This window comes from Lactuca sativa, chromosome 5 (assembly GCF_002870075.4).
Source record: "Lactuca sativa cultivar Salinas chromosome 5, Lsat_Salinas_v11, whole genome shotgun sequence".
Lineage (NCBI taxonomy): Eukaryota > Viridiplantae > Streptophyta > Magnoliopsida > Asterales > Asteraceae > Lactuca > Lactuca sativa.
The window spans coordinates 115,423,210-115,436,414 of record NC_056627.2 but is presented as its reverse complement, the minus strand read 5'-3'; positions in this window follow the sequence as shown (position 1 = coordinate 115,436,414).

The window sequence follows — 13,205 nt, the reverse complement described above, 5'->3', positions numbered from 1 at the left end:
TAAAGGAGTAGTTGGCTCCAGAATCAAATAAAATTTGGGCAGGCAATTTGTTAACGAGAAAGGTACCTGAAGCGACATCAGCTTCATCTTTAGCAGCTTCCAGTGTCATCTGGAATGCTCTCGCCTTTGGCCTTGGCGGAATGTTGGGTCTTGCTGCTTCCTTCTTTTTCGGACAATCCCTTGAGATGTGCCCCTCCTCACCACAACCATAACAAACATTCTTGGTGAAGGTGCAGTCATTGGCATAATGCCCTAGCTTTCCACATTTGAAGCATGTGGTTTCCCCGCCACACTTCCCATAATGCTTCTTCTTGCACTTGTCGCACCATTTCGCCTCTACCTTTCCTCCACTTCCTCTCGAACTAGACTTCGAGAATTTACTTTTCTTGCTGGACCCTGAAAATCCATCGATTTTCCTTTTTTCGCCAACCTCTGACCTTTCCAGACCTTTTTCCCTGATCTGGGTCTCAACATTTCTAGCAGCCCAGATGGCGGCTTTCAATGTGGTTGCTTGCTTAACCATTGGACCATAGTCCGCTGGTAGTCCAAGGGCAAACTTGTTGACCTTAGAGAGTTCTGTAGGCACCAAATATGGGATAAACTTCATCTTTTCCGTGAAACTTGCAGCGTATTCAGTAACGCTCAATTTCCCTTTCTTCAAATTCTGAAATTCATTACTGATTTCCAGAAGGTCCTGCTCGGAGCAGTATTGCATTTTTAGTTGTTCCACAAAGTCTTCCCAAGACATTTTGCTTGCTTCTCCCTTGGGCATGGAGTCAGCTAACAGCTTCCACCAGCTCAACACGCCAGATTTTAGCAGGGGGGTCGCAAGAGCGGTCTTCTGCCTGTTGCTGCATTCGCAACTTTCAAACATAGTCTCCATTTCGGAGACCCAGTCCATAACTTGCACCGGCGTCGGGCTTCCGGATAGACATGGTGGTTTGGATGCCATGAAATCCTTATACTTGCACCCACGACCATCATTTCCTCCATACTGGTTATTGCGTCTAACCACTGGTTGTTCGTCTTGACCAATGATCCCACTAAAGTTTTCTCCTTCAGACTGCCCTCCATTCTCCTCGGGCTCTTCTGCTTGAATTGACGGTTCTTCACGATTCTGCCTAAGCAGGCGTCTTGTTTCTTCCATCTGACGATCCAACATCATTTGAATCATCATTTGTACACCAGCCACTGTTATCGGCTCAGGGGCATCAGCTACAACAGGTACTTGCTGAATTACAGGCGGTTGATTCCTGTTTTCATCAGCATTTCCAACTCCGCTTCTTGTTCTCACCATTTTTGATCTACACACCGAATAATTTCACCTTATTACTCCAAACGATTACATGCTAGTTCTAATATCGTATACATACGCTTAGAATCCTAAACACATAAACCTTCAGATCCGGTTGGCAACAAACCGTAGATCCGAACAAACAATATCATATATGGCAACATATAACATTTAGCACATAAAAGCATTTTAGGCAACCTTCCTAAAATAAACTAGTGCTCGTGTCTAAAATTTATCAGACACACATCTCACAATCTCCACTTAGCATACTAAGTTTAAGTCTAGAAATCCAACAAATTCCTAGTTCGCTTAAACTAATGCTCTGATACCAACTGTGACATCCCCAAAATCTCGGCCAGAAAAGACCGATTTCATTTATGCTTTTTAAAACATTTTCAGAGTAAATTCATTTGATTTTTAAAAGATATGCGGAATTTGTCCCCAAAAACAAAACATGATAAAATAGATATTTATCAAAAAATTTCATATGATTTCATTTCATAATCAAAAGTCGGGATGTCATGTTCTGATACAGATCACAAAGCATAAACGATAACATTACAAGTCGTTCGACAAATATATACATATACAGACTTGTAAGCAAAAACAACTTGATGATTCGCCCATCTTAAGCTCTTGCGCCACTTCCTGTAATACAAATCAACTGAGTGGGTCAGGCTTGGGAGCCTGGTGAGCATATAGGGTTTTCAAACCCACAATAATTATATTTAATTTCATCAACCAACAATAAACCCGATTACCCATTCCCGTTATCCTCACCTTACGTTCCTAAAAAGAACGTCTATTATAAGGAACTTATTTCAGGATTTTCATCGGGACGGACATTACTGCAGAGGGGCTTCCTCAACAATAAGTATCCTAAAGGCAACCATGTGGGGGATAGAGTACACCGGTGAACACGTCGTTCACAACACCTACAGGTAATGAGCCTGCTAGTGTTCCACAGGACAGTCTAGAATAGTCCGTGGTCGTCATCCATACTCTGCTGAATGACTAGAATAACACCAATAACACCGAGGCCTCTCATCTGTTTATTTCACACCAATTATCTACCCATGTTCTACCCAACATACTAGTAGATAAAAATATACATTTTTATACATTGTTTAAAAACCTGTATAGCATGCTTTAATCAATACACATTCCACATAACAGATGAGGCATACACACATAACACGTATTTCATAGAGAATATACATTCACACATATAACCACAAAATATATACACGTAGCACGTATTTTATATTAAATACTTCATAATATTGTGTTGGAGAGAAAATAACTACACACTCACTTGATCAGAAGATGATCCGACAGCACTACGGCTTATAGAAGTAGCGTCTCTCCGCAGATCTGGAAGATCTTCACAAAAACCGGCTCCTCGCGGGCAGGGCTTCGGCTCGGGAATAACGCTCTTCGGGATTCTCGGGGCTTCGGATCTCGCTTCGGGGCTCGGGAATAATACCGGGGCTTCGGGGTATAATCGGCACGCAAATCGAGGCGAAAAGGCTAGAGAGAATGAGGATTTTGCAAAAGAAAAGAAGCTGCTTCGGACCTCCTTTTATAGCCTGATCCTCGGGGTTACGCGGGGCGTAACTTCGGGGTACGCGGGGCGTAATGCTTCGCAGATCGTCATCGCTTACGTCACTGGTCCACCTTCGTCATCGCTTACGACTCACTGCTCCGCAGAACTCGAGTGCCCTACTCTATACACGGGGCGTACAGCAGTACGCGCTGCGTACTTCGGATAGACCGCCTCGCTTCTCTTCGGATAATATCGAAGTTTAAATTAAAATAAATATTAAATATTTATTAAAACTTCAAAAATTCATATCTTCTTCATACGAACTCCGTTTTCGACGTTCTTTATATCCACGCGAAGGTCAGACCATACTCTACAACTTTCATTTAGACTCCGTCGGCTAATTTTGACTTTTATTTTTATTATTTATTTTTAGAAGGCTCGGACAGGAAAACTTCGTTATAAACTCATAACTTCTTCGTCCGATGTCCGTTCTTGCCTATCTTTTCATCGTTTTGCTACTAACAACGAGATCTTCGATTCTCGTTTAGATTGTTTCGGCTAGAAACCGCTCGATCTCAAATCGAGTATTTGGGCTGCATACTGCTAAGTCAAAACTTAGAAAAATCATAACTTCCTCATACGAAGTCAGATTTGGGCGTTCCTTTTATGCACGCTCTCGGTTTAACGAAACCTACGACTTTCGTTTAGATCGCTAAGGCTAAATATCGCTCTATCTTAAATTCATATTTTGCGTCACTCGGCGTCGTGCCGGTTCCGTCGCGAAACTTCGACAGGTCATAACTTCTTCGTTATAACTCGGATTTTGGCATTCCTTATATCTCCGGAATCCTTGTTTCAACCACTACAACTTTATGCAAAGATATCGGGCTTATCTCACACTTAAATTTTGACGCTTATTTTATTCTTAATTCATTAAATAAGAAAATAAACACATAAATCACATAATTCACATAATTCACAAATAATACATTTTTATTATTTGTGAATTGGGGTTACAATGGTTAACCTAGACTATTACATTGCTAAAATGGCAAGCCTAGAAACACGGGCGTTACAATTCTCTCCACCTTAGAATGATTCCGTCCCCGGAATCACACACCAGCAAACAAATGCGGATAGCGACTCATCATGTCACTCTCCGTCTCCCAAGTGAGATTCGGCCCATTCGCGTGTTTCCATCGGACAAGCACTAACTCAACCATCTTATGTCGCAACTTCTTAGTCTTTCGGTCAACGATTGCCTCCGGTTCCTCGATCAACCTTTTGTTCTCATCGATCCTCAACTCCGAAAGTGGAATTATGTCGGGAACTTCTCCCATGAACTTCCTCAAGTAACACACATGAAAAGTGTTATGAATTCCATTCAGTTCTTCTGGTAGTTCGAGTTTGTAAGCTTGGTTCCCAATCCTCTGAAGAACTTTAAACGGTCCAATAAACCTTGGACTTAACTTTCCCCTTTTACCAAATCTTATAAGTCCCTTCCACGGCGAGACTTTAAGCAAAACCAAATCTCCAACTTCAAAAGTCATCGGTCTTCGCTTTTTGTCAGCATAACTCTTTTGACGGTCCTGAGCTGCTAACATTCTTTCCCTAATTATTTTCAACTTTTCTGCAGTTTGATGGACTATCTCCGGTCCCATAAACTGCTTTTCCCCAGCCTCAAGCCAACAAGACGGCGTACGACACTTCTGTCCATACAATGCTTGATAAGGTGCCATCTTTATGCTCGAGTGAAAACTATTATTATAGGAAAATTCTACCAAAGGCAAATGTTCATCCCAATTACCTAGGAATTCCAAGGTACACGCTCTCAGCATATCCTCAAGTGTTTGTATCGTTCTTTCACTCTGACCATCAGTCTGCGGATGATAAGCTGTACTTAAACACAACTTGGTACCCAATTCCTCTTGTAGACTTTTCCAAAATCGTGAGGTGAAACGACTGTCACGATCCGACACAATCGTTAACGGAACACCGTGAAGCCTCACAATTTCCTTCACGTAAGAATTCGCAAGCTTTTCCATAGACCATTTCTCGTTGGCTGCTATGAAATGCGCACTCTTAGTGAATCGATCAACGACCACCCAAATCATGTCGTGACCACTTTTTGTTCTGGGTAGTTTAGTGACAAAATCCATAGCAATGTCTTCCCACTTACCCATAGGCACAGGTAATGGTTCTAAACTCCCGTATGGTTTCTGATGTTGTGCCTTGACTCTTGCACAAGTCACACACTCGGCCACGTACTTCGCAATGTCGAGCTTCATCGTCGGCCACCAATAATAGGGTTTTAGGTCCCTATACATTTTTGTGCTACCGGGATGAATCGAGTACATGGTTTTGTGAGCTTCTTCCATCAGAAGATCTCTGACTCCTCCTGTCTTAGGTATCCAAATTCGATCTTGGAACACCTTCAGTCCGTGACTGTTTACACCGAACACCAACGTTTTGCCCAAACGTTCCTCCTTTCGGTCATTTTTCTCAGAAGCTTCGCCTTGAGCTTTCTTTATACTTTCCAAAATAGTCGAGACAACTTCAATTCTCAACGCTCTTGGCCTTTTCTTTTCAAGATTGACCTTCCAACTGAGAGCATCAGCAACAATATTGGCCTTACCGGGGTGGTAAAGTATCTCACAGTCGTAGTCCTTAAGTAATTCCAGCCAGCGTCGTTGCCTCATATTCAATTCTTTCTGACTAAAGAGATATTGGAGACTCTTATGATCAGTGAAAAGTTTGCACTTCGTGCCATAGAGGTAATGCCTCCATATTTTCAGTGCGAAAACTACCGCTGCCAACTCCAAATCATGAGTCGGGTAGTTCTTTTCGTGCTCTTTTAGCTGTCGAGACGCATATGCGATCACCTTATCCCTTTGGGTCAAAACACAACCCAATCCAACCCCAGACGCATCGCTATAAACAGCGAAGTCTTCAACCCCATCGGGTAGAGAAAGTATCGGTGCCTCGCATAGTTTCTTCTTTAGCTTCTCGAATGCTTCTTTATGCTTATCATTCCAAGCATAAGTAGCTCCCTTGTGGGTCAAAGCTGTTAATGGACTAGCGATCGAAGAAAAGCCTTGGATAAACCTTCGGTAATATCCGGCTAATCCCAAAAAGCTTCGGATCTCCGTGGGACTTTTCGGTTGTTCCCACTTCATCACAGCTTCGATCTTCGCTGGATCAACCATTATCCCTTCTTGGTTGACCACGTGACCCAAGAATTGGACTTCACGAATCCAGAAATCACATTTGGAGAACTTCGCATACAACTTCTCCTTCTTCAAGACTTCCAACACTTCTCGCAAGTGTCTGCCATGCTGCTCTTGGCTTTTCGAATAAATCAGAATGTCATCTATGAACACTATCACGGATTTATCAAGAAAAGGATTGCAAACCCTATTCATCAAATCCATGAATGCTGCTGGAGCATTGGTTAGTCCAAACGACATAACCAAGAACTCGTAGTGTCCATATCGCGTTCTGAATGCAGTCTTCTCTATATCTTGCTCCCTTACTTTTAGCTGATGATATCCTGACCTCAGGTCGATCTTTGAAAAATAACTGGAACCTTGTAGTTGATCGAATAGGTCATCAATCCTTGGCAACGGATATCTATTCTTTATTGTTGCCTTATTCAGCTCTCGGTAATCAATGCACATCCTCATGCTTCCATCTTTCTTCTTTACGAATAACACCGGAGCTCCCCAGGGTGATGAACTAGGTCTAATGAAACCTTTGTCCAATAACTCCTGAAGTTGCATCATTAGCTCCTTCATCTCCGTCGGTGCTAATCGATAAGGTGCTTTTGCAATTGGCGTTGTTCCAGGCAACAAGTCGATACGAAATTCTACTTGTCGATCGGGCGGTAATCCAGGAAGATCTTCGGGAAATACTTCCGGATAATCGCACACAACAGGAATATTTTGCATCATCTTCTTTTCCTTCTTAGCATCGATCACAAATGCTAAGTATGATGTACACCCCTTGGTCAAACATTTTCTGGCTTTCATTAGAGAAATGATTCCAGAGTTTACTCTGCGTTTATCTCCGTACACCATAAACGATTCCTTCCCAGGTGGATTTACTCTCACTATTTTCTTCTTGCATAAAATTTCCGCATCATTGGCGCTAAGCCAATCCATTCCCAAAACGATGTCGAAACCGTTAAGTTCGATAGGCAATAATTCCTCGTGGAACTTATTCCCATTCAAGTCAATTAAAATGTTTTTCATACGATGGCTAACAGGTACAAACTTGCCACTAGCAACTTCGACTAATAAAGCATTATCTAGTCTATCAACAGGCAAAGCTAGTTTTCTACCAAATTCATGCGATATAAAGGAGTAGTTGGCTCCAGAATCAAATAAAATTTGGGCAGGCAATTTGTTAACAAGAAAGGTACCTGAAGCGACATCAGCTTCATCTTTAGCAGCTTCCAGTGTCATCTGGAATGCTCTCGCCTTTGGCCTTGGCGGAATGTTGGGTCTTGCTGCTTCCTTCTTTTTCGGACAATCCCTTGAGATGTGCCCCTCCTCACCACAACCATAACAAACATTCTTGGTGAAGGTGCAGTCATTGGCATAATGCCCTAGCTTTCCACATTTGAAGCATGTGGTTTCCCCGCCACACTTCCCATAATGCTTCTTCTTGCACTTGTCGCACCATTTCGCCTCTACCTTTCCTCCACTTCCTCTCGAACTAGACTTCGAGAATTTACTTTTCTTGCTGGACCCTGAAAATCCATCGATTTTCCTTTTTTCGCCAACCTCTGACCTTTCCAGACCTTTTTCCCTGATCTGGGTCTCAACATTTCTAGCAGCCCAGATGGCGGCTTTCAATGTGGTTGCTTGCTTAACCATTGGACCATAGTCCGCTGGTAGTCCAAGGGCAAACTTGTTGACCTTAGAGAGTTCTGTAGGCACCAAATATGGGATAAACTTCATCTTTTCCGTGAAACTTGCAGCGTATTCAGTAACGCTCAATTTCCCTTTCTTCAAATTCTGAAATTCATTACTGATTTCCAGAAGGTCCTGCTCGGAGCAGTATTGCATTTTTAGTTGTTCCACAAAGTCTTCCCAAGACATTTTGCTTGCTTCTCCCTTGGGCATGGAGTCAGCTAACAGCTTCCACCAGCTCAACACGCCAGATTTTAGCAGGGGGGTCGCAAGAGCGGTCTTCTGCCTGTTGCTGCATTCGCAACTTTCAAACATAGTCTCCATTTCGGAGACCCAGTCCATAACTTGCACCGGCGTCGGGCTTCCGGATAGACATGGTGGTTTGGATGCCATGAAATCCTTATACTTGCACCCACGACCATCATTTCCTCCATACTGGTTATTGCGTCTAACCACTGGTTGTTCGTCTTGACCAATGATCCCACTAAAGTTTTCTCCTTCAGACTGCCCTCCATTCTCCTCGGGCTCTTCTGCTTGAATTGACGGTTCTTCACGATTCTGCCTAAGCAGGCGTCTTGTTTCTTCCATCTGACGATCCAACATCATTTGAATCATCATTTGTACACCAGCCACTGTTATCGGCTCAGGGGCATCAGCTACAACAGGTACTTGCTGAATTACAGGCGGTTGATTCCTGTTTTCATCAGCATTTCCAACTCCGCTTCTTGTTCTCACCATTTTTGATCTACACACCGAATAATTTCACCTTATTACTCCAAACGATTACATGCTAGTTCTAATATCGTATACATACGCTTAGAATCCTAAACACATAAACCTTCAGATCCGGTTGGCAACAAACCGTAGATCCGAACAAACAATATCATATATGGCAACATATAACATTTAGCACATAAAAGCATTTTAGGCAACCTTCCTAAAATAAACTAGTGCTCGTGTCTAAAATTTATCAGACACACATCTCACAATCTCCACTTAGCATACTAAGTTTAAGTCTAGAAATCCAACAAATTCCTAGTTCGCTTAAACTAATGCTCTGATACCAACTGTGACATCCCCAAAATCTCGGCCAGAAAAGACCGATTTCATTTATGCTTTTTAAAACATTTTCAGAGTAAATTCATTTGATTTTTAAAAGATATGCGGAATTTGTCCCCAAAAACAAAACATGATAAAATAGATATTTATCAAAAAATTTCATATGATTTCATTTCATAATCAAAAGTCGGGATGTCATGTTCTGATACAGATCACAAAGCATAAACGATAACATTACAAGTCGTTCGACAAATATATACATATACAGACTTGTAAGCAAAAACAACTTGATGATTCGCCCATCTTAAGCTCTTGCGCCACTTCCTGTAATACAAATCAACTGAGTGGGTCAGGCTTGGGAGCCTGGTGAGCATATAGGGTTTTCAAACCCACAATAATTATATTTAATTTCATCAACCAACAATAAACCCGATTACCCATTCCCGTTATCCTCACCTTACGTTCCTAAAAAGAACGTCTATTATAAGGAACTTATTTCAGGATTTTCATCGGGACGGACATTACTGCAGAGGGGCTTCCTCAACAATAAGTATCCTAAAGGCAACCATGTGGGGGATAGAGTACACCGGTGAACACGTCGTTCACAACACCTACAGGTAATGAGCCTGCTAGTGTTCCACAGGACAGTCTAGAATAGTCCGTGGTCGTCATCCATACTCTGCTGAATGACTAGAATAACACCAATAACACCGAGGCCTCTCATCTGTTTATTTCACACCAATTATCTACCCATGTTCTACCCAACATACTAGTAGATAAAAATATACATTTTTATACATTGTTTAAAAACCTGTATAGCATGCTTTAATCAATACACATTCCACATAACAGATGAGGCATACACACATAACACGTATTTCATAGAGAATATACATTCACACATATAACCACAAAATATATACACGTAGCACGTATTTTATATTAAATACTTCATAATATTGTGTTGGAGAGAAAATAACTACACACTCACTTGATCAGAAGATGATCCGACAGCACTACGGCTTATAGAAGTAGCGTCTCTCCGCAGATCTGGAAGATCTTCACAAAAACCGGCTCCTCGCGGGCAGGGCTTCGGCTCGGGAATAACGCTCTTCGGGATTCTCGGGGCTTCGGATCTCGCTTCGGGGCTCGGGAATAATACCGGGGCTTCGGGGTATAATCGGCACGCAAATCGAGGCGAAAAGGCTAGAGAGAATGAGGATTTTGCAAAAGAAAAGAAGCTGCTTCGGACCTCCTTTTATAGCCTGATCCTCGGGGTTACGCGGGGCGTAACTTCGGGGTACGCGGGGCGTAATGCTTCGCAGATCGTCATCGCTTACGTCACTGGTCCACCTTCGTCATCGCTTACGACTCACTGCTCCGCAGAACTCGAGTGCCCTACTCTATACACGGGGCGTACAGCAGTACGCGCTGCGTACTTCGGATAGACCGCCTCGCTTCTCTTCGGATAATATCGAAGTTTAAATTAAAATAAATATTAAATATTTATTAAAACTTCAAAAATTCATATCTTCTTCATACGAACTCCGTTTTCGACGTTCTTTATATCCACGCGAAGGTCAGACCATACTCTACAACTTTCATTTAGACTCCGTCGGCTAATTTTGACTTTTATTTTTATTATTTATTTTTAGAAGGCTCGGACAGGAAAACTTCGTTATAAACTCATAACTTCTTCGTCCGATGTCCGTTCTTGCCTATCTTTTCATCGTTTTGCTACTAACAACGAGATCTTCGATTCTCGTTTAGATTGTTTCGGCTAGAAACCGCTCGATCTCAAATCGAGTATTTGGGCTGCATACTGCTAAGTCAAAACTTAGAAAAATCATAACTTCCTCATACGAAGTCAGATTTGGGCGTTCCTTTTATGCACGCTCTCGGTTTAACGAAACCTACGACTTTCGTTTAGATCGCTAAGGCTAAATATCGCTCTATCTTAAATTCATATTTTGCGTCACTCGGCGTCGTGCCGGTTCCGTCGCGAAACTTCGACAGGTCATAACTTCTTCGTTATAACTCGGATTTTGGCATTCCTTATATCTCCGGAATCCTTGTTTCAACCACTACAACTTTATGCAAAGATATCGGGCTTATCTCACACTTAAATTTTGACGCTTATTTTATTCTTAATTCATTAAATAAGAAAATAAACACATAAATCACATAATTCACATAATTCACAAATAATACATTTTTATTATTTGTGAATTGGGGTTACAATGGTTAACCTAGACTATTACATTGCTAAAATGGCAAGCCTAGAAACACGGGCGTTACATTAATCTCGTATTTTTGACATCATATTGTAATTGAGTTTTGAACATGTAACTTTTGACAAATGTAAACTTTCAATTATATATATGATGGTTGTATTGCTTTCTTTACTATGTATTCATTTGTTACGTTACCACATGAAGTCATCCGCCCCCGAACGTTTCCGCCGTTCCGGTTTGGGGGTGTGACATCAAATCCTCAACCAATTAAATAAAGGGGACCTAAGCGGAGTCACTCACTCTAAGTCTGCAACATCTTAGTTACGCACAACCCTGATGTATATGGTGAGCCATAATAGCTTCTCTAAGGGATCCTTTTAGTTCTCTTGAATATTACGACCTATTTCAACATGTGAGTTGTGATAGTTACTTTTAAGTGTCATCCCCAAATTTTAAATCTTATATAAATATAAATTAATTTTAAAAGTAATTACTATTTTGAAAATATACCACTACTCGTTGATGACTCCGGGGTAGATTCTCCTGCGGTGATCATCAGAATACGTCCATCCGCGCCCGAGTTCCTGATTATCGGGCAGTCCCTCTGATTGTGTCCAGTCTCACCACAGCCATAGCAAGCTTGGTTTTCTTCAGCTCCGAGGACTTGGGAGATCGGTTGAGCCGGTGCCCTGCAGTAACGGACTGTGTGTCCCTTTCTGTGGCAGTTCAGACACTGCATTTCCCGGCATACTTTGGTGTGGTGAAAGTTGCACTTTCCACACTTTGGAAGGTTTCCAGCATATCGACTGGCAGGTGCTGAAGCAGTAGGCGTCGTTGCGGCTTACGTAGTACTCGCTTGTTGCTCTTGCGGTGTGTCTTGTGTTGTTCGCTTCTTCTTTCTCTTGTGTCCCCGACTTCTGATTATAGTCCTCTTCCCTCGATGGCTCGATAATAGGGACTTTTACACCATGGCCGACTCCATGGTCGATGAGTCGCTAAGCCAGGCATTTAGCACTATCGAATGTGGCTGGGTTAGAAGACATCACATTTCCTTGGGTCGGAGCAGTCAGACCCCAAATGTATCTTTCTATCTTCTTGCTCTCCGAGGTAACCATCTCGGGGCATAGAGCTGCTAGTTCGATGAACCGGTCCGTGTAGGTCACTATGTCTGAGCCGACCCTAGTGAGATCCCACAGCTCTTGTTCCAGTTTTTGAATCTCACCTAACGGGCAGTATTCTTCCCGCATTAACTCTTTTAGGTTTGTCCAACCTATTGGGTTTGCCACTGATAGAGTCAGTGAATTAACATGGCTGTTCCACCATGTTAGGGCCTTGCCAAAGAAAGTGCAGGCAGCAAACTTCACTTTGCTTCCTTCTGGGCATAAACAAATTCCGAAAACCGACTCTATTTTCTCGAACCATTGCATGAGGGCAATGACTCCTTCAGTCCCTTTAAAGGACAATGGTTGGCATCTGCTGAAGTCCTTGTAGGAGAACTCTCCCTAGCGCACAGGGACTTCACCTTGAGTAGAATCGGTAGGCGTTTCACCTCCACTTGTACTGATGGGGCGATATTGAGCCATGGTTGTTGCCACAGCCGCGGCCACTGCAACGTTCAGAGTTGCTGCATCGGTTTGTGGAGAAGGTATTTGAGTTATCGGAGTAGTGTGTCTGGGTGATCTGCGAGGAGGCATCTTTGCTAAAAGAAAACAAATTAGTTATTAATATAGATTATTAATATAATTAATTTTGAGGCCCCAATTGTCGTGAGGTCATGGGCGTCGCCCAATTTGCTCCGGTAGGCTGGCCGCCCAACTTACATCTTATGGGGCTGGGGCAGCCTACCTCCATAGACATAAACCAAGAAACTTTTTCTATCATATATTAACAATCATATTAAATAAGTATATTTTAAAATCATAGACTATCTACCGCTTTTATCTTTGTTCTATCTAGTTTTCTGTTTCCAGTTTCTTTGTAATTTATAATATTAAATACTTCAAAAAAAAAAAGTGGAGTAAGATTTCCCATCAATTACATTCAAAGAGTATGCAAATCCAATAATTCGTTAAATATATGTAAGAACTCCCTATCTAGAAACTTCTCACAGAAATTCAAAAGTATGTAATAGAAGCTGTTGCGATTTTTGCTTGTAGAGG